Raw genomic sequence first — 21821 nt, 5'->3', positions numbered from 1 at the left:
TCTCCCTTCTCGGTGAGTTTTGGGAGGTGGCTCACCATCGCCCTGAGTTGTTGGGCACTGTGGGGCAGTACGATCTGGTTCATGTGGGGTCCGTCCGCGCCATTGGCGCCGGTGGGACCATACCTCTGGTGCCGAGTGGGACACATTGGTGCCGGCTCCGGCTGTACTACCAGGGGTTGTTCCTCCTCCTGTTCCACCTCGGCTTCCTTTTCTTCCACCACCCTCCCTTCGGGCCAAACCTCACTATAGCTCGGCGGTGCTGAGGGCTCAGTGGCTGACGCCACAACTACTTCGCATGGAATCGGGTTTTTGGATCCCTTCAAAAAGTCTAAGTGACTTGCTTTTGGGCTTACGAGGCATACCATACCTTTTGCCTTAACCAAGGCCGTTCTTAGGTCTTCTATCGTCTTTTGGCAGGGGCCATGGTCTGCGCTCTCAAAACCGTGCTCGAGGGCCAGCTTGTAAGTTGCCTTAACCTCTACTACTCTCTCCTCCTGCGCTTTTAGCTGTTGTGCGAGGCCGGCGTTTTTCTCCCGTATCCTCGCTTCATGAATCTTTGCCTCAGTAACCTGGCATTCCAGGTACTCTATTCTAGCCTGATGTTGGCTGGCTACAACTTGGCGTTCCTGATTCAGCGCGTGAAGTGCTGTGATGAGTTTTTCCCCACCCATAGCCTTTTCCTCTATCTCTGTATCTTGGGTTTTGATCCTGGCTGCCTGCGCTGCAATGACCCTGTCCAAAATCTGGACTTGTCTTTTGTAGCAAATCAGCCACACTGCCTTCTCGACTGACTTCTTATGTTCTTTGCTCTCTGTCCGCCTGATGGCTGCGTCTACCGGACGCCCATCCCATAAGAGATTGGAAATCCACTGTTTAGTGAGATTTACCTTTCCAAAGACATAATCCGCTATCCTCTCATCCATAACATTTCGTCCATTCAAACCTGGGTCTAATACATTGCAATCCTGCTGCCAGTGTCCTGCCAAGGTCGCCATTTTCTGTAAGGGGTTTTCTTAGATCGCAGAGGTCTCTCTCTCTCCAGAGGCCTCCCTCTCTCTTGCACAGTAAAACCTTGAGTGGTTCGACCCACTTGCCCCTTAGGTTCTAGACACTGGTCTTTGAGGCAGGAACTACAATGCAGAGAAAACTCTATAGACCAGGTTTAATGAAAATGAAATGAAACTTTATTACATAAAGGAACAGATCAAACTGCAAGCCAACAAGGTACATGGGAGGGAAAAACAAATCATAATACAGTACTGGCTAAGATATATACAGGCATATTATACTTTACAAAAGTCATCACGAAATGGGGAAACACACGGAACATCGAGGGACAACAACTCATTGTTAAAATTACCCCTTAAATGCCCACCCCCTAAGCCTATCTAGATCAGATTGTGAGGGGCCAGAAACATGCTCACCAATCCAGTTGGAAAGTATAGAGTTTTGAAAAAGGTCTGCGTTTTGATCCTTTCAGGCGCCCTTTCTCCACGTGGTCAGCGCTGCGGGCTGCGACACTCTCTTCTTCCTCGAGGTGAAGGTCACGGACAGGCTGGATGTCAGCAGGCCTGGAAGTTGGTGTGGGGAGAAACCAACTGTTTTACCATCTTCGCATGGGTTTCGTCGCACAGCCCAGTTGGTTTACCGTTTTCATATAGGTTTCGACCTATCTTTGTCAGCGTCCCGGGGTTGGTCGATGATCTCCCGACAGTTACCCCGGGGCTAGATGCTGACTCGACCTCCCATCTCGAACCTCGATCCTCTGTTGTCTCCACTCGAACTCTGCACCGAACAGGGCTGCGTTTTTCGATGGCTGGCGATGTAAAGATGTGGAAGCCCAGCTGAAGCCCCTGATTGCTACCCCGGGTCCCCAGATATGCTTCTCAAAAGAGGCCTTTATCTCCCGCTAAATCAAGGTTAGTCTTTGTTTAACATTTGGCGGGCTTGTAGCACAGTGGGGTAGTTATTATGTTTTAAACTACTTTGGGATGGCCGGTAACGGCCATCTCTTGTCTGGAATGACCCTGTATTGTTTTTAATGTCCTTCTGATGTCTTAAATGGTTCTTGATGTTCCCCCTATGAATATGAAACTGTTTTCCTTTGTCTGGGTAAACATCTAGATGGCCTTTATCTACAGGCCGATCTGACTGGATCTGCATCCAATCCATATGTATGTGGTTCTGTCTGGTTTCGTTTTCTCCGAAACGGCCTTCCAGAACTTACTGTGGGCTGAATCCACAGAGGCTGTCTGGGGACTGCAGGAACCATTTTAAAGTGTCCCAAAAAGCTGGTCACGGGGTCTGGTGGCCATTTTGTGTGCCCCTTTTAAGGGCTTCTTTTAAAACAGTCTTTAAAATTAAGGCCTCTTCTGCCAATAGACCCTTATAGGACAATGTTCAAATTTTGCGAATCTTACACCTAGCATTATCCCAATCGATATTTGGGGAATTAAAGTCCCCCAATGGTTTTTTTTCATTTATGGGATGTGGGCGTCGCTGGTAAGGCTATCATTTATTGCCCATCCCTAACTGCTCTTGAGAAGGTGGTGGTGAGCTGTCTTCTTGAACCACTGCAATCTATGTGGTGAAGGTACTCCCACAGTGCTGTTAGGTAGGGAGTTCCAGGATTTTGACCCAGCGACAATGAAGGATCGGCGATATACTTCTAAGTCAGGGTGATGTGTGACTTGGAGGGGAACTTGGAGGTGGTGGTGTTCCCATGTGCCTGCTGCCCTTGTCCTTCTAGCTGGAAGAGGTTGCGGGTTTGGGAGGTGCTGCCGAAGAGGCCGTGGCGCGTTACTACAATGCATCTTGTAGATGGTACACATTGCAGCCACGGTACCCCAGTGGTGGAGGGAGTGAATGTTTAAGGTGGTGGATGGGGTGCCAATCAAGCAGGCTGCTTTGTCCTGAATGGTGTCGAGCTTCTTGAGTGTTGTTGGTGCTGCACTCATCCAGGTAAGTGGAGAGTATTCCATCACACTCCTTACTTGTGCCTTGTAGATGGTGGAAAGGCTTTGGTGAGTCAGGAGGTGAGACACTCGCCGCAGAATACCTATCCTCTGACCGCTCTTGTTGCCACAATATTTATGTCATAGAGTCATAATGGCACAGAAGGAGGCTATTCGGCCCATCGAGTCCGTGCCGGCTGTCTGCAGAGCAATCCAGTCAGTCCTGTTCCCCCGCTCTATCCCCGTAGCCCTGCAAATTTATTTCCCTCAAGTGCCTATCCATGAATGAAAAATTATTTTCCTGACACCTGCCCTTTAAGTAACACCACCGCAGCTGCAAGAATGCCAAGGCTGGTCCAGTTAAGTTTCTGGTCAATGGTGACCCCCAGGATGTTGATGGCTGCGGATTCAGTGATGGTAATGCCATTGAATGTCAAGGGGAGGTGGTTAGACTCTCACTTGCGGCGCGAATGTTACCTGCCATTTATCAGCGTCGTCCAAGACTTGTTGCATGCGGGCATGGACTGCTTCATTATCTGGCCCAACCAATCAGAAAGGGGATTCCCATTATGTTTATGGGGATTCCATTTACATATGAAATCCCCATAAGCTTAATTAGGAATCACCCAAAAAAATACATTTTAACAGCACTGAAATTTAAAAAATCATTACAGGTGTAAAATTAATTAAAATACAATTTTACTAAACATTTAAAACAAAAATTTAAACATTTTTCAAGGGGTCAAAATAACACAAACTTATTTTACAGGTTTTTGAATGTTAAAATTATTTTTACCAGGCATAAGAGTTTCATGGTCATTCACTGGGCAAGAGTTGGGTAAATAGCCCAACTCTCCACCAGTGAATGTCCATTCCCAGGGATGAGGAGGGTCTGTCAAGAAGATTCCTGACAGATCGCAAGTTCCGGGTTTTTGCACATGCATAAACCTGGAATTGCGAAGCACTTACGGCTGCGTACGCAGTCATAGGCCCCGAAAAATCCAGGCCAATATTTTAAATTATTCTGTGGGAGTAGAATTAGGGGATATTAGTTCATACCAGTAACAAGCAATTTTAGGACTGATGCCAGAAAATTCTTCACACAATGAGTGACCAACATGTGGAGTAAAACTCCTGAGAGAACACTTAGGCAAAAACACTGGAATCATTTCAAGAACAATTGGGTATTACAATGAGAGGACATCAGGATCTCTCTGGATGAACGAATTAAGATGAGCTGAATGGCCTTCCTCATCTGTAATTATCTTATGACTCAAAACTGGGGCATGAAAATCAGTTTAATATCTGCCAATGTTTAATTTTTTCAACTGACAAACTGAGGGCTCTAAGAGCCCCATAAATTCAGCCACAGCTGTTTCCAGGTAAGTGTGACAATATGATTGGTGGCATCTTGGCCAATCAGGTTTTTCTGGCTGTTGATCACCCTGGGTGCTTTCTTCAGTGCCGTACCATGTAAAGCATGACATGCTGGCACATTGTGTAGTGCAAGAATGGTCTCAAATTAGGCCTTCTATTGGTGATGGTAGATAAAATAAACCATCTATCATGTATAGATGGGTTTTGCAGCTTGTGTTCTCAGTGCTGAGCAACCCTGGATGCTCCTTATATATAGGCAGTAATTAGAAAAGGCATGATTCAGCGTAAAGGCCAGAGAAAGACATGGGAAGAATATCTTCAGGTGGGAGCATCCTACACCCATTCCACAGGTCATTGGATATGCGTGTCATATGCAAAAGGGGCAGATGGCAGGCAAGCCAGTGCTCTAACGGGCAAGGTGGTTCTAGCTCGACAGGCAGTGGGAAGCTTCTCACTGCTTTGTGCTGGTAAACTGCATGGTTTTAGCAAGTTCAACATCAGCATTACCTCTGCATACATGTGGCTCTACCAACCTGGGCCTAAGATCCCTCAACTTAAGCAAGTGCGGGACGTGTCCCTGTGAACAGAGAGTGTGCACTCCGCATTGGGCAAACAGAAATTGTGCAGGTGGCTCAGAAAGTCGATTGGGCTTGTACTCGCTGGAATTTAGAAGAATGAGAGGTGATCTCATTGAAACTTATAAAATTCTGACAGGACTGGACAGACTAGATGCAGGAAGGATGTTCCCGATAGTCGGGGAGTCCAGAACCAGGGGACACAGTCTAAGGATAAAGGGACAGAACTGAGGAGGAATTTCTTCACCCAGAGAGTGGTGAACCTGTGGAATTCTCTGCCACAGAAGGCGGTGGAGGCCAGTTCATTAAATATATTCAAGAAGGTGTTGGATATATTTCTTAAGGCTAAAGGGATCAAGGGGTATGGGGAGAAAGCAGGGACCGGGTACTGAATTTGGATGATCAGCCATGATCGCATTGAATGGCAGAGCAGGCTCGAGGGGCCGAATGGCCTACTCCTGCTCCTATCTTCTATGTTTCTATGTAAAGTCTAACATGGCGATGGGTGCTTATTCGAAACCCAGCTGACCAAAAAAAAAACAAATCTCTTCGAAATACAGATGGATTTGCTGTATATTGCCAGCGTTTTTCTTTTTACTGGGTTAATTGGCTGGGGAAACGAGCTGAACGCGCAGGATGATGAATGTTTGTATTTGCATGTCAGGTGGTAATAAGGTGGTTTCAACGTAAGCCCTCTACTGGCGATGGTAGATAAAATAAACCATCTGTCTTGCACACGTGAGTTTCTCGGCTCTCTTGCTCCAATTCTGCACTGTATGTTTATTTAGGAGAGTAGTGGTATTAACCTTAAAGAACGAGGCCAGGTCACACAAAGATAAATCACTTATGAGGCATGGAAACAAACACACTGTCAGGTGTAGGCTCACTGCTTTGCATACGGAGGTGTCTCATGTTACTACTACAGTAAGGCAGAGAAAGAAAAATAATAATCCTGGCCAACCAAATGGTTATAGATGTTCAGTGCTCGAGCTCAGGGAACACTGAAATACATTACACACACTCATGTTCTTATTGAGGCTTGTAGGGTATGAACTAAAGGTTACGACTGTCAAACAAATGATAACTCTTCACAAACCAAGCAGAATTGCTAATCTTGCATTTAAAGAATCCTAAAATCTAACAGATTCCTGTAATTCCCATTTAAAATATTAAGTAATGACAGCTTATTTGCTTAAGTTCCAAATTCTCTCAGCACCCTTGTAAATTACTGCGTTAAAAAATAGCTTTTTAAAATAAATTGCATGAGGGCCCTGGTGCGTCACTGGGTAAAGGGGCAACTCAGACCCGAAATTCGCAGCTTCAATCCCCAGCTGTGCTGAGTTAGCTGATTTCAGTTGGGGCAGCAACTGGGACATATGATGATTAATCTCAGTGTGGCTGGGCTAAGGTAGGGGTTCCCACCCGAACCACGATCGGCAAGTGTGATTGCGTGGATTTTGGACAAGGATATTTCTGCTCTTGGCCACGATGCCCTCCACTGTCGCGGATAGTCTGCCAACATTCATTTCGATGCTCGCACCTGAGGCTTGGCCACTCAGGAGAGGTGCTTAAGAGCTGCCAGTGCTTTTGGAATTGTACTCCGGCAGGAGTCAATACTTTGAACGGAAAAGAATGGAAAGGGAAGAAAAAATGTGATGGACTTCAAAATAAGTGAATTGGCTACAGCTGATCAACACACAATCATGTTTAAAGACTAGAATTAATATATCACACCATTCAAAAACCTCTCAAAGTGGTTTGCATACATTGAATTAGTTTGAAGTGCAAATGACTTCTCGGCAAATGGGGCAGTCAAGTTGTGCGCAGCAAGATCCCACAAACAGAAATGAGTTAAGCTGGTTTTGGTGGTGTTGGTTGAGGGAGGAATGTTGGTAAGGACACTGAGGAACTGCCTTCTCTTTGATTAGGCCATGGGTCTATAATAGCCACCTGAACCACCCAGACAGGCCCTGGGTATAAGGGGTTATCTGAAGGACAGCATCTCCAGCAATGCAACATTCCCCCAGTACTGTAATGAAATGCCAGCCTTGTGTGTGTATTCTGCAAGAATTTTAGTCATAGAGCTCTAAGCCAATCAACCTGGATTTCCTGCAGATCTGGCTCTATTTGAAGAGTCTTGTCAACTACAGGTACTTGAAACATTTCCAATGATATATAAACAATATAATATTCAAATGGTTTACAGGACAGCTCTACTTTAAGAAAAACAAAGCCCTTTATTGAAGTTAGCCATCAGGATCACGTTGGCTGGATCTTTTTTCGTAAGGAAAAGCTCATTCGCAGCAAAGACGATTTTAAAAAAATGAATGGTTTAAGATAATTGCAATGGAGCCCGGTTGCCAAGGCGCCCGGGTTTTGGCGTAGCGCATCCTAGCAACAGAGCATCTCCTGCCTTCTCGGCGCTGTCAATTGCATGTGAGAGAGATCGGCGCAATCCAGCATCCATTCACCCCGGGGACTGTGCACACCAGGGGCGGGCAAGAGGACAAGAGCCAGAGAGCAGCCTGCCCAGGACCATTGCAAAGGTAGGGAGAGGGGAAAGGCGACCTGATGCAGCATTTCCATGCTCGAGTGCCTCATTTTTTGGATGCTAGCTCTTTAGATGTCTCCATGGTGATGGCGAGGACGCGCAGAGAGAAAGAGGGAGGCGGGGACGAGCTTTTTTCTTCCCCTCACTTACTGTAATGTGTGTTGTGCAAGGATTCAGTAAAGTGACGGCTGCGGATCAGACGGGGTCTGGGTGGAAAAAGGAAGCCTGATCTTTGTTAACATGTCACCTCCTTTCGCTCCTGGATGTTGCTCCTGGTTTGGACAGTCTCCATCACACAATAGACAAGGTAGGCAACTCGGAGAAGGGGAGGGGAGGGGAGCGGGGGCATTGCTTATTTTACTATCTGAGCGTTGGACGAACACATACAGCTTGTCCAAATTCCCGTAAGCTGGCATCGCCAACTTTTCGTGTCAGTTTGTTTCTCACCTTAAGACCACTGACTGACAATAATTCCTGCTATTTTGATCATCTAAGACTGTTTGCGCCCTCCTCTTGTATTGACCCCCTATAATGTTCTATTCCCGTTCATGCCTATTACATTGAACATCATCAAGTGGCGATTTCACGTCTCGCCGCACGAAGCCAGCAATTGACAGGAGCGCCGGGACAAGGAATGTCCACATATTTCAGTACGGGCTCGGGATAACAGCAGCGTGGAGCCGGCCGGGATTATTCGGGCTTCTTGCTTGGCCCCAGTGCATTGATCGCCACTGATGTGCTTTCATGAACTATCTGCCACCGCTGTCTGAAAAATATCTCGCGTATTAACCCCTTGTGGCCACACATGCCGTTCACTCAACCCCATCCTTAAACCCATCCCCTGGGTGCCACTGACTTATGTTTCTGTCCGCACTGCTAGTTTTGTCTTTTTCTGTCACTACCCTTTTATGTTGTGTTATTTTATGTTATGCCCGCGTGGGGCACAAACACCGGCAGAGACCTGTTGGGCCGAATGGTCTGTTTCTGCGCTGTAAATGCTGTGTAGTATGTAATCTTCCTGCCTGACTTCCGCTTCTGTGAATGAAAAACGCAGGGTTAGGCTACTAATTCAACAGGATTTTTATTTTTACATAATTCTCAGACATTTAACATTTAAAAAAAATACCCAAACTGAAGCAGCGTTCAGTGCGGTAACTTAGCACTAACCAGAACTGTCATGTAGTGCTGACAAGCTTTCCTCTTTAATCACCCGGCTGGCAAAAAAAAAAATTCTGTTTCCAATCCGCCCCATTCACGTTGACGTTATAAAAGTGCAGCTGATGGCGCGCACACACACACACACCTCTGGTTGCACTGGGGAAATATTAACGCATCAACTTACTTAGTTCTGGCGCCAGCGGAGACCCCCGCTCTTGTGCGGGTCCTGTGAACTGCCGCCGGATTCACCAGCTTTGTTCATGCTCGGCGTCTGCTGGAAACATAAACATGCAGTGTGTTGGGAGGCTGAGATGATATTGCATTGCCAAAAAATCAAATCTGCAAATTGCCCGCAAATGTCACACATAGCCCGTCTTGTTTCCAAACCCACCTTCCTCACACGCTGCCGTGTCTCCTGACTCAACCTTCTGAAACAGAGCGCTGTCAACATGTGGGGGGACATGTGGGAATGCTGTTTATAATCAAAAATAATCATATAGACCCAAACCCATTGAAACATATGTGTTTATTTTGAAGAGTGATGTACATCAAAAGGAGTCATATTTTTAGACCAAATTGAATGAGTCAGTGACTTACACCAGTTTCATGTAAGAATACGATTCTGAGCCAGATAAATATTTTTCTCCCTTAGGCAAAGGAAGATATATGATGGATTGGAATTAACAGGAGCACAGATTTAGCTGAGTTCCGAGAACTGGGTTATCTTTTTACCTTCCGTCTTTTCACCTTAAGAAAGAAATAACTTATATTTGTATAGCACCTTTCAGGATCTCAGGACGTCCCAAAGTGCTTTACAACCAATGAAGTACTTTTGAAGTGGAGTCACTGTTGTAATGTAGGAAATGCTGCAACCAATGTGCGCACAGCAAGCTCCCACAAGCAGCAATGTGATAATGACCAGATAATCTGTGTTTTGTTCTGTGGACTGAGGGATAAATATTGGCCAGGACACCGGGGATAACTCCCCTGCTCTTCTTCGAAATAGTGCCTTGGGATCTTTTATATCCACCTGAGAGTAGACGGGGCCTCGGTTTAACGTCTCATCTGAAAGACGGCACCTCCGACAGTGCAGCACTCCCTCAGCAGTGGACTGGGACTTCAACCCACAACCTTCTGACTCAGAAGCAAGGGTGCTACCCACTGAGCCACTGGCTGACACAAAAGGGTGCTCCACTGCAGCTCACCAGTTTTGGAAGGCCAAGAATCGTGTGACTTTTATACGGAGCCAGCCAACAGGTCAGGGTGGGAACCAATCCGGAAGGGCCAGCAAGAACGGGCCGGCAGTGGGCCAGATGATTTTTGTAGGGCCAAATCTTACCTTTTCCTGAGCAGCCTGCAGTGCCCTTTAAGGCCTGCAAGAAACATTTAAAAGGATACATTAGAGCTGGTTCCCCCATTAGGAATTCCCAGTGAGGAACAACACTCACAGAGAACACTGGTTAGGAAATCCTTGGTCTGTAGCCCCTGATTTTCCACCTAGTAATTTAAATGGATGAACAATCAATGTCTGAGGCCCCATGATTTTCAACCAGAGCTCCCTGTTTTTGGTGATGTTAGTTCAGGGGTAAATGCTGGCTAGGACACCAGGAGAACTCCCTGCCCTTCTTTCGCATAAGGTCATAGGATCATTTACTTCCAGTTACGAAGGCAGATGGGTCCTCAGTTTAACATCTCATCCGAGAGATGGTACCCCAGACAGTGCAGTATTCCCTCAGTATGGCACTGAAATGTTAGTTTAGATTATGTGCTCATGTCCCAAAGTGAGGCTTGAACGCATGGCTTTTTGACTAAGAGGTGAGGTTACTTCCAACTGAGCCGAGGCTGATGCTTGATATCGAACTGAGATCTTGTCTGCCGGCTGTAGTAGTTTATTCAGATATTAAGGATCCCAGGCTGCTACTTGTAGAAAAGCAGGGAGTTCTGCTGCTATCCTGGTCAACAATATTACCCAAAACACATGAACTGGTTAGTTATCTCACTGCTGCTTTTAGGATCTTACTGTGCACAAAATACAAAGTCACTGCACTTCAAGGAGGAGGTACTAGAAAGGCTGGCTGTACTTAAAGTAGATGGGATGCATCCTTGGATGCTGAGGGAAGTAAAAGTGGAAATTGCGGAGGTACTGGCCATAATCTTCCAAACCGCTTTAGATACGGGGCTGGTGCCAGAGGACTGGAGAATTGCAAATGTTACACCCTTTTTCAAAAAAGGTGGTAAGGATAAACCCAGCAACTACAGCCCCGTCAGTTTAAACTTGGTAATGGGGAAGCTTATAGAAACGATAATCCAGGACAAAATTAACAGTCACTTGGACAAGTATGGATTAATTAAGGAATGCCAGCATGGATTTGTTAAAAGTAAATCATGTTTAACTAACTTGGTTGAGTTTTTTGATGAGGTAGAGGGTTGACGCGGGCAATGCGGTTGATGTGGTGTACATGGATTTCCAAAAGGCATTTGATAAAGTGCCAGCAAAATTGAAGCCCATGTAATAAAAGGGACAGTGGCAGCATGGATATGAAATTAGCTAAGTGACAGGAAAGAGAGTAGTGGTGAATGGTTGTTTTTCGGACCGGAGGGAGGTATACAGTGGTGTTCCCCAGCCGTCGGTACTAGGACCACTGCTTTTCTTGATATATATTAATGACATAGATTTGGGTGTACAGGACACAATTTCAAAATTTGCAGATAACATAAAACTTGGAAGTATAGTGAACAGTGAGGTGGATAGCGATAGACTTCAAGAGGACATAGACAGGTTGGTGGAATGGGTGGACACATGGCAGATGATATTTAACACAGAAAAGTGCAAAGTGATACATTTTAGTAGGAAAAATGAGGAGAGGCAATATAAACTAAAGGGCAAATACTAAGGGGGTGCATGAACAGAGAGATCTGGGGGTATATGTGCACAAATCGTTGAAGGTGGCAGGGCAGGTTGAGAATGTGGTTAAAAAAGCATACGGGATCCTGGGCTTCATAAATAGAAGCATAGAGTACAAAAGCAAGGAAGTTATGATGATCCTTTATAAAACACTGGTTCGGCCTCAACTGGAGTATTGTGTCCAATTCTGGGTACCACACTTTAGGAAGGATGTGAAGGCCTTAGAGAGGCTGCAGAAAAGATTTCCAAGAATGGTTTCAGGGATGAGGGACTTCAGTTACGTGGATAGACTGGAGAAGCTGGGGTTGTTCTGCTTAGAGCAGAGAAGGTTGAGAGGAAATTTGATAGAGGTGTTCAAAATCATGAGGGGTCTAGACAGAGTAGATAGAGAGAAACTGTTCCCATTGGCGGAAGTGTCGAGAACCAGAGGACACAGATTTAAGGTGATTGGCAGAAGAACCAAAGGCAGCATGGGGAAAAACTTTTTTACGCAGCGAGTGTTAGGATCTGGAATGCACTGCCTGAAAGGGTGGTGGAGGCAGATTCAATTGTGGCTTTCAAAATGGAATTGGATAAGTACCTGAAGGAAGAAAATTCGCAGGGCTATGGGGAAAGAGTGGGGTAGTGGGACTAGCTGAAGTGCTCTTGCAGAGTGCAGGCAGGGGCTCGATGGGCTGAATGGCCTCTTTCTGTAATGTAACCATTCTATGATTCAAAATAGTTAATTGTAAATCAGCCACTCTTGCGATGTTTCAAGGAAGGGAGGAAGGAAGGAAGGGAGGGAAGGGAGGGAGGAATGAAGGATGGAAGGAACTAACTTGCATTTATGTAGTGCCTTTCATAAACTCAGGATGCCCCAAAGCACATAGAAAGGTTCCATTATAAGATAATGACCAGATCACCTGTTTTAGTGATGTTGGTTGAGGAATAAATATTGGCCAGGGCGAACTCCCCTGCTCGTCTTTAAATAGTGCTGTGGGATCGTTTATGCCCACTTGAGATAGCAGATGGGGCCGCAGTTTAACATCTTATCTGAAAGATGGCAACTACGATGGTAGCACTTTCTCAGTACAACACTGGAGTGCCAGCCTAGATTATGTGCTCAAGTCTCTGGAGTGAGACTTGAACTCACAACCTTCTGATGCAGAGCAGAGAGTGCTCCCACTGAGCCAATGCTGACACCATATGCACATTATTTTTAAATTGAGAAGATGCACATAGAGAGCACTGGTTGGGAAATTGTGGGCCTGTAGCCCCTGGTTTTCAGTTTTACTGTGACGGCTATTGGTTTAGTTTAGGGGATTGACCTCATGACAGGCCTCAGCTATGGCAAAATTCTGGTACATCATTTCCACCTATTTGGCAGATTGTCAAGTGCTGATCAAAGTGCCAGAGATTTTCCTTTATTATTGGGCAGAATTTCATGGCTATAACATTACAGCAGGGGAAGCACTTTGAACATGAACTATTCCATTCCTCCCATTGAGTTCCAAGAAAAAAAATTAAAAGTTCTCTACTTAATTGGAGATATTAGCCTCAGATAACGGTTATCATTTGAATGCTTAATGCATCAGATTCCTTTCTTTGCTGTTTTAATGGAGATGTTAGCTTCTCTTTTGCAGTAGTGTGATTAAGCACTCCTAGAGTGGCATGCAGTAAGAGTAAGATTTTTGTTATTGAGATGTAGGGGCAAAGGACATCATAAAGGTAGAAAAGACATGATGAATTAAGAAGTAATCACTAAATGACATGAAATATGGGTATTATATGTCTCTAGATTGTACGAGGAACAAAAGGTTGAAGGATGCAAGGAGCTCCACATTTTCATGTCCTGGGAAAGAGTGCGTTACAATAGGAAATGATGAAGCGGGCCTTGATTTAAACACCATGAGGAGGAACTGCATGTAACTGGCATATTTGGAGTGTAGGAGGAACAAAAACCTTATGCGGTGCCCTCAACAATATGGCTTAATCCCACCTTCAGAAAAACACTCCCACGGCATTAATGTGACATTTCCATTTCTTACGTTAGTCAGTTTGCGGCCTCTCTGAATTACAAACAGTTTTGCACTATGGACTCACATCCACTGGGAACTAGATTGAGCTGTGCTTCAAATTCATATCACATAGGGTCTTCAAAGTCAGCAAAGAGAAGAATCTTCTATCATGTCAGTGTGTGCTGGGTTCAACCTGGAGTTCCAGGAATGAAAGGAAAATACATGAACCTGCACACCACCCTGGTCGCAATCCCAGTTCTTTTTGCTAAATTTTGCATTTTTTTTAAAATTTCAAATCAATGCAGTTCCTAGCGGGCATGGGCCTAGAGGACATAGTTATCTGTAATTAGGCACTCTTTGGCACTTTCCCTCAGAGAGGACAGAATGATAGTAGTGTATAAACAGAAAAATATCACATTGCTGTAATAGTGGGTGTTCTAATGAGGCACAATTTTGAAGTACAGAGAAGAGGGCGCTTCAGCTTGCGTCTAACTATGCAACATGGCCTAACCCAATACTAACACTAGAGGCAAGAATTTACATTGAATACTACCTGATTTTTGGGCATTGTTCCACTGCATGGGGTGGAAAATGGGGACAGATTCCTTACTGTTTGATACTCACCCATTTCTGCGGCCATGGGATTTTTCAGGGTCATTTCCACCAGATGCTGGAAGTGTTCTCCCAAATATAGATGGAGCCATTTAAATGAGGTGATAATGTTGTTGTGATAGTATATATTGCATTTTCTGTCATTACTGTCTCAGTAATGCTGTACGTTACTATCATCTGTACACAATGCACATCCAACATTGCTAGGTGATGTAGAATGTGTAAAAAAAACGAAATGGCCACGGCAGCTACTGAAATTGTTACAGGGGTAATCAGTTGCCATTTCACATTGCATCATTATAGAATCTTCATTGGAGGCAGCAATATGTTTTTCATTTGGGTGGATGGCTGGCTTTTTAAGATTTTTAAATTCTTATCCTCGAGTTCAAATTGCTCCATGGCCTCAGCCCTCCCTATCTCTGTAACCTCCTCCAGCCCTACAACCCTCTGAGATCTTTGTGTTCCTCCAACTCTGGCCTCTTGTGCATCCCCCACTTCCTTTGCCTCATCAGTGGCGGCTCTGCCTTCAGCCATCTAGGCCCTAAACTCTGGGATACCTTCTCCAAACCGCTCTGCCTCTCCAGCTTTCCTCCTTTAAGACACACCTTAAAACCTACCTCTTCAACCAAGCTTTTGGTCACCTGTCCTAATGGGCTGGATTTTGTCAATGGGGAGCTTTTAGAGGCGGGACTCCCACCTTTTGTGTTTTAGTCCCGATCCATCGACTTCTGGCCAACACACGCTATTTTCCCTTGATTGACCTTGTTAAGCCCTCCCAGCAGGCTTAGCAGGCCAATTAAGGAAAAGCCAGTTACAGGTGACGTCAGCGAGTGCCGTTTCAAACTCTGACAATCTGTCTTCTAAGTTGTGTCTTTACTCAAGACTCAATTAGAAAGCCTTCCTGACCAGAAAGCAGAAGGCTGCAGCTTTTGACACTTCAGCGGCCATTCTGCTTTCTGTGCCGGTGAGCTGAGGGACTCCCGAGACCTGAAGGGAGGAAGCCTGCAGGAAGAAGTAAAGGTAAGTAAAACTTGTTAAAACACTTTACACACTTACCTCTGCACACATGCACCCATTACTCACCTGCACACCGGACATCTCGGCCCCTCCGACCCCCCGCAGACCGACGACCCGCCTCGCTGACCCTGGCAAAGTTTGGAGCCATCGGGGAGCCCACACTTCAGGGCTCAAAATAGGGATTAGCCAAAAAACTGCCTGTTAACTACCTGTTAACAGGCAGTTAATTGGCATTAATCCCCTTTCCGCCTCGAGGAGGCGGGACCCGACGCGGGTCAGCTACCCGCCTCCTGGCAAGATGGCATGGAGGCGGGTTGGGGGTGGGTTCCATTCTGCCGCACCAATATCCCACACTTTGATAAGCACAAATTAAAGAGCTAATAAAGAGTCCTTCACTTTATTACAAGTATCTTGTTAGGCTTGTTAGATGCTGATTCCTTTCATGCAATTTTTAAAATTTTCTTCTCCCACCATGTTAAAGGCCATATTTAAATGTAAGTTGTTGTTGTGTTACAACTGTCTCCATATCTAAAATTCAATCATAAGTCCCATCACCAGTGACTACACCCGTTTTTTGGGGGCTTCATTATAAAATGGTTCACTGTGAATGTTTCAGTGAGGAAATGATTGGCGTGAAACCATGTTATTAACTCTTCTGTTCTGGCTGAGAAACACAAGTGGACAATAACAGGACTCCACTATATTGTGTAAAATAAGAAAGTCAGTGTCAAGGCATTTACTGGGTTCTAGTGATCTACATTTGTGCAATCTTTTCATTTTTCGTCGTTTATTTATTTGCATTTTTTAAAAACTCTCCTGAGGTCTCTCTGGTCATGCTTCCTTCTCCAGGAGACTGTTGACTACTGCAAAGCGTCTGTCTGTGATATTCAAATATAAAGACAAAAGAAATGTCAAGGATGTGGGAAAACTATTTGGCCCCCCAAAACTTGTCCCACTAACAATCCCTTTATAGTAGCCAATTACATTCTCAACATCCCTAGTGTTTTTGTCTCTATGATTCTGCCTGGCAAATTATACCATCAGTGCAAACAACTGTTAGTTGGAATAAAATTGTCCAGCATGACTGGGTCTCTTTGGGATAGTTCCTGGTCTCCATTCTATGCCAACTCCTAATGAAACAACTAATATGAGGAGCTAAAGCATATGGGAAAAGCCTGGGTACAAACATACACCCATGGCCCAGTGCATTTGTGCATCAAGCTACCATCATGGTATTTATTTAAAGGCATAATGCTGACCATGCAGAATAAATAACCACAGACCGAATATGCATGACTCTAAATGGATGATGAAATGAATAAAAAAATGAAATAAAGAGGAAAAACAGCCTTTACAACTCCTGCAGGGAGAAAGGGACAGGGGCTCTCTGGGATAAATTAGGAACATGCATAAACATGTTAAAACAGTTGTTATAGGTGCAAAGATAGACCTAGACAAAAGCATAGATGCAGAGGAAAACATATCAATAAGAAATTATTTCAGCACTACAACAGTAAAAGGGCAGAAAGAGAAGTAAAAACCATGATACAAACATGAGATACATCACCTCTCCAAGCAGAGATAACCTAAACAATATTAATGGCTTCAATATAAATTTGATGAAGTCCTAGATGGGGGAAAAGGGCTCAAAACAAATGAAACCCCAGGGACTTCTTTATCTCTATTTCTGGGGATAGACTGTCGACCAACATCTACTATAACCCCACTGACTCCCACAGCTACTTTGATTACACTTGCTCCCATCTCACTTCCTGTAAGGACTCTATTCCATTCTCCCAGTTTTTCTGTCTCCGTCGCATCTGTTCCCACGATAGCACCTTCCATATTGGTGCTTCTGCTATGTCTTCCTTTTTCCTTAACCGAGGATTCCCCTTCACCGTGATTGACAGAGCCCTCCCGCCCAGAACCAAGATAGGGTTCCCCTTGTCCTCACCTTCCACCCCACCAGCCTCCGCCATCTCCTGCGTGATGCCACCACCAAACACATTTCCCCCCCCTTTCCCTCTCCTTTCAGCATTCCGAAGGGATTGTTCCCTCTGGAAAAAGCCCTGGTCCACTCAAACAACCCCAACACAATCTCCCCTTCCCACAGCACCTTCTTGTGAAAGTGCAGGAGATGCAACACCTGCCCTTTTACCTCCTCCCTTCCCACCATCTAGGGCCACAAACAATCCTTCCAGGTGAAACAATGATTTACTTGTACGTATTTCAATTTAGTATACTGTATTCGCTGCTCACAATGCCGTCTCCTCTACATTGGAGAGACCAAACGTCGATGGGGTGATCACTTGGCGGAACATAAGAACATAAGAAATAGGAGCAGGAGTAGGCCAATTGGCCCCTCGAGCCTGCTCCGCCATTCAATAAGATCATGGCTGATCTGATCCTAACTGCCAATCCATTATCACAGAACCATCTCCTGCATCTAACAGAATTAGACACACGAAATAGGAGCAGGATCAGGCTACACGGCCCCTGGGCCCGCTCCGCTACCCACAGGGCCATGACCGATCCGAACCTAGACTCATGTCCAAATTCCTGCCCGTGCCCCGTAACCCTTAATTCCCTTTACTTCTAGGAAACTGTCTATTTCTGTTTTAAATTTATGTAATGATGTAGCTTCTACAGTTTTTTGGGGCAGCATATTCCATGGACCTACCACCCTCTGAGTGAAGTAGTTCCTCCTCATCTCAGTTTTGAAAGAGCAGCCCCTTATTCTAGGACTATGCCCCCTAGTTCTAGTTTCACCCATCATCGGGAACATCTTCCCTGCATCCACCCGATCCAACCCCTTCACAATCTTATATGTTTCAATAAAATCGCCTCTCATTCTTCTGAACTCCAATGAGTAGAGTCCCAATCTACTCAACCTCTCCTCATATGTCCATCCCCTCATCCCCGGGATTAACCGAGTGAACCTTTTTTGTACTGACTCGAGAGCAAGTATGTCCTTTCTTAAGTATGGACACCAAAACTGTACGCAGTATTCCAGGTGCGGTCTCACCAATACCTTGTACAACTGAAGCAATACCTCCCTATTTTTATATTCTATCCCCCTAGCAATGAAAGCCAACATTCCATTGGCCTTCTTAATCACTTGCTGCACCTGCATACTAACCTTTTGAGTTTCGTGCACCAGGACCCCCAGATCCCTTTGTACTTCAGTACTTTCCAGTTTCTTGCCATTAAGATAATAACTTGCTCTACGATTTTTCCTGCCAAAGTGCATAACCTCACACTTTCCAGTATTGTATTCCGTCACACCTCTGTTCAGTCTGTAAGCGTGAGCCTGAGCTACCGGTCACTTGTCATTTTAATTCTCCGCCTCACTCCCACTTTGACCTCTCTGTCCTTGGCCTCTTACACTGTTCTAATGAAGCTCAGCGGAAGCTCGAGGAACAGCACCTCATCTTTCGATTAGACATTTTACAGCCTTTCGGACTCAACACTGAGTTCAATCATTTCAGATCATAACCATTTTTTTGGACATGAGCTGTTGGTAATGATTCAGGTATTGCCATTTACACCTCCTCTAGACCTATCTTTTGTTTCTTTACTTGTCCCATTACTACCCCCTTTTGCCTTGCACTATCAGCCCTTTTGTCATTTAATCTCTCCTGCCTTCCTCCTTATCACAGACCTTCCCTTTTGCTCTTTCTTCCCGCCCCCCCCTTTCCATGTCTCTGTACTTCCTTAAAACCTGTAATATCTCTAACTTTTTCCAGTTCTGATGAAAGGTTGTCAACCTGAAATGTTGGGGGAATTTTTTGGGGTGGGCGCGTCAGCGGGCGCGTTCAGTGGTAAAAAAAAATGTTGACAGTGGTTTGGGACCCCGCTGTCAACCCGCTGCCCTGCGCCTTTCCCAGAACAGATCCGACATGTAGTGGCAGGGGAGGCAATTCAGGTGATTATGACCTAGTTAACAGCCCATTAAGAAGTATTTTGAGCTCACCTTTACATTTTACGAGGCCGCCCACGGGGTCCACATTGCTCGGGGATCACGTCAGGTAAGGAGGTCGGGAGTTGTATGACCATGGAATCAACTCATTACTTGACAGCTACAAATGTGCTATAAAAGCTACCATCTCACAGCTGTTCACTTTCCAAGCTCACAAGCTGTTGCTTACTGCATTTGGAAGACAGATTGAGCTTTATGTAGGTTGCAAATGTTTGGAGCAAACTCTCTATCCAGTGTCAACTCGTTGGAACAACCTCTCTCACCATTGACAGATCGCTTCATCTCAAGTTCACCTGCCATCTATTACATCAGCATCGGTGCCCTTGGAACTATCTCACCTTCATCCTCAGAATCCCACCACGACCAGCCCCAACATCACCCGTACCAGGCACACCAACAACACCAACTTTCTCCGCAATCAACTGATACTACACAGGACACAGGGCATCAGCACCCAAGCACATTGCTGCCCAGGACACCATGGAAGGCCTCACTATGGCCAGATTTACTTCACTTGACACTGTGCACCCTGGCTGCCACATGATGCGCCAGGTTGGCACCACCCCACACCAACACCATAAAGCATCCCTACAATGCCCAAGCCATTCCTTTCATACTCATCACCATTGCAGTGGGTACCGTTATGTCTCACCATTCACTGCAGCTCACTAAGCCACTTCCAAAGGTGCACACAAATCTGTCCAAGAATGCAAAGTGTTCAAAATAAAGGTTTCAATGTTTGACACCAAATTAACAGAAACTTTACATGAACATTGCATAAAACACCCAAGTGCCTACCCTTGTGTGTTGTTAGTTGGTATGATTGGATTAGGATGAGGGTGAGTGTGAGGGGTGGCTACTGAGATGGGGAAGTGATAATGTAGATAGAGAAGGATGGGTGAACATGCAAGGTAAGTTGGTGTGAGTAAGGATGTGCAGGAGAAGGGTAGGGAAGGCAAAGTGATGGGGATGTGATGAGAGGCACAGTGAGATGAGGTTGAGTGTGGCTTTGCAGTAACATTTCGTGATCTACTGAGATCATTGAAAGTTTTGCGCCACTGCAGCCTGGTCCTCCTGACAACATCCCTGCTTGTGTCCTCCTGTGCAATATTCAATCAGGCTGTGTTGTTCTCCTGGCTTTGTCCTTTCCGCCTATTGGAAGGGAAGAGAACCTCCCTGTGTATTAATAAAGCTGCACCTAGATACCACGCTTAAATATATCAAGGAATATTTTTTAACACAAAATTATTATTTTTTTTAATTAAGTTTTAAAACGCTACCCGATTGCATTGGTTCATGGAAAATTTTACATTCAGTGATAGGCAAATGAGTTTGAGCGGAAACTTGAGCAAAAAACACTTCTAAAAACTAGCGCAAGTTTTAGTGCAATTTTCGCCAGGATCGCAGCTTGTGCCCAAAGCAAAATCTCTTGGCCCTTCTCCCTAGTCTCTCTTAATGTTCTGAGCTAAATGACATCTATCCCTGGGGGAAAAAATTCAATATACTGCGGATGTTGGAAATCTGAAACTAAACAGAAAATGCTGAAAATACACAGTAAGTGAGGCAGCATCTGGGGAGAGGAAAACCGAGTTAACGGCCGCGATTTTCCCAACCTTGGTGGATCCAGGGCGGGCGACGTCATTAAGCATATGGAGGGAGTCATGGGAGAGCCTGGGTCCAGCCGTGCACCTCTGTGCAGTGCTTGTCAGTGTTTGCAGCACCTCAATGCTGTAGAACACTGACAGCACAACTGTCAAAATCAATTTTGACATGGTCCCCTTTAATGAAACCAGCTGATGACGCGTCATCAAGTGACGTCATCAGACCCGCTTCCTTCAGTTGGCCGGCAAATGCGCTGGGCGGGCTTAACAAGCCCAATCAACATAAAATCATTTTGGACAGCGGGCTGGAGCCAGCAGCGAGGCCTGGACCTGCCATTGACATCGCCCGCCCTGGATCCGCCGAGGTTGGGGAAATCGCGGCCGTTAACTCTGTTTCCCTCTCCCCAGATGCTGCCTCACTTACTGTGTACTTTCAGCATTTTCTGTTTAGTTTCAGATTTCCAACATCCGCAGTATTTTGAATTTTTTCCCCCAGGGATAGATGTCATTTAGCTCAGAGCATTAAGAGAGACTAGGGAGAAGGGCCAAGAGATTCTGCTTTGGGCACAAGCGGCGATCCTGGCACAAATTGCACTCAAAATTGCGCTAGTTTTTAGAGTGTTTTTTGCTCAAGTTTCCACTCAAACTCATTTGCCTATCACTGAATGTAAAATCTGCCATGAACCAACGCAATCGGGTAGCGTTTTAAAACTTAATTAAAAAAAATAATAATTTCGTATTAAAAATATTCCTTGATATATTAAGCATGGTATCTACGTGCAGCTTTATTAATACAGCTGAAAATGGGTTTATCACTAAAAATAAGCATTTTTAATCAGTCCACCACCTTGAGTAACCCTATTTTTAATAACTGAATATGACTTAAAACAATTATACAGAACCATTTACCAGGTTCATTGGTGTACGGTAGTCATTTTCTTAGTAAATTTAAATAAGAATAATATTTAAATGTTTAAAATATTTAAAGCTTTTAAAATGAGCATATTAGTGTCCTTGCGCTTAAAAACCCAGTTTAATTTTAAGAGCCTCCTCTAAAGCATGCAAATGGGCCCAATTAGCAGAAACTTGCAATGG

Source organism: Somniosus microcephalus, chromosome 15, assembly GCF_052327205.1.
Source record: "Somniosus microcephalus isolate GS21.2 chromosome 15, FLI_Smic_1.0, whole genome shotgun sequence".
NCBI classification, from domain to species: Eukaryota; Metazoa; Chordata; class Chondrichthyes; order Squaliformes; family Somniosidae; genus Somniosus; species Somniosus microcephalus.
The sequence above is the reverse complement of the archived record's forward strand: the minus strand, read 5'-3'. Positions refer to the sequence as shown.